A 616-nucleotide genomic window follows, 5' to 3' on the forward strand; every position below is an offset into this window, starting at 1 on the left:
GTGGAATTTAAAAACACTAAAAATTACAAAACATCACCAATAACAAGTTATAAAACTAACAGAAATGTACTATGATCTACAATAAGAAAGGAAATTATAATCAATGTAGAAAAAAGGCTAAATTATCTTTGTATTCTCAACATAGAAAATCTTACCAAATCATTGACATATAATCTATCCTATCTAATAAAAGAGAAACATGGTAATTAGCATACCACCGCTACCCTTCCCATTGGCTAATCAGGGTGATATGCAAATTAACTGCCAGCCAGGATGGCGGCCAGCAGCCAGGCAGCTGGAAGCTAACATGAGGCTTGCTTGCTTCAGTGATGGAGGACTCCAACGTTCCCCACCTGCCTTGCTGGCCTCTGAGCTTGCAGTTTCAAACATTGTAACAAATATAGAAGTTAAACAATACCCAGAAACCTGCTTTCAGCCAGCTGGGCTTCAGCCAGCAGGATCGCAACAGTGTTTCAATTATAGAGTTCAAACAAACCCAGATCCCTGCTTTCAGCAGCCGAGGTCTCAGAGCTGGAGCCAGGCCTCAGAGCTAAAGCTGGCTCTCAGTTCCAGTGGCAGCCACAGTCCTTGCTCAGCTCATTGATTTAAAGTTTTT

This window comes from Myotis davidii, unplaced genomic scaffold (genome assembly GCF_000327345.1).
Source record: "Myotis davidii unplaced genomic scaffold, ASM32734v1 scaffold575, whole genome shotgun sequence".
NCBI classification, from domain to species: Eukaryota; Metazoa; Chordata; class Mammalia; order Chiroptera; family Vespertilionidae; genus Myotis; species Myotis davidii.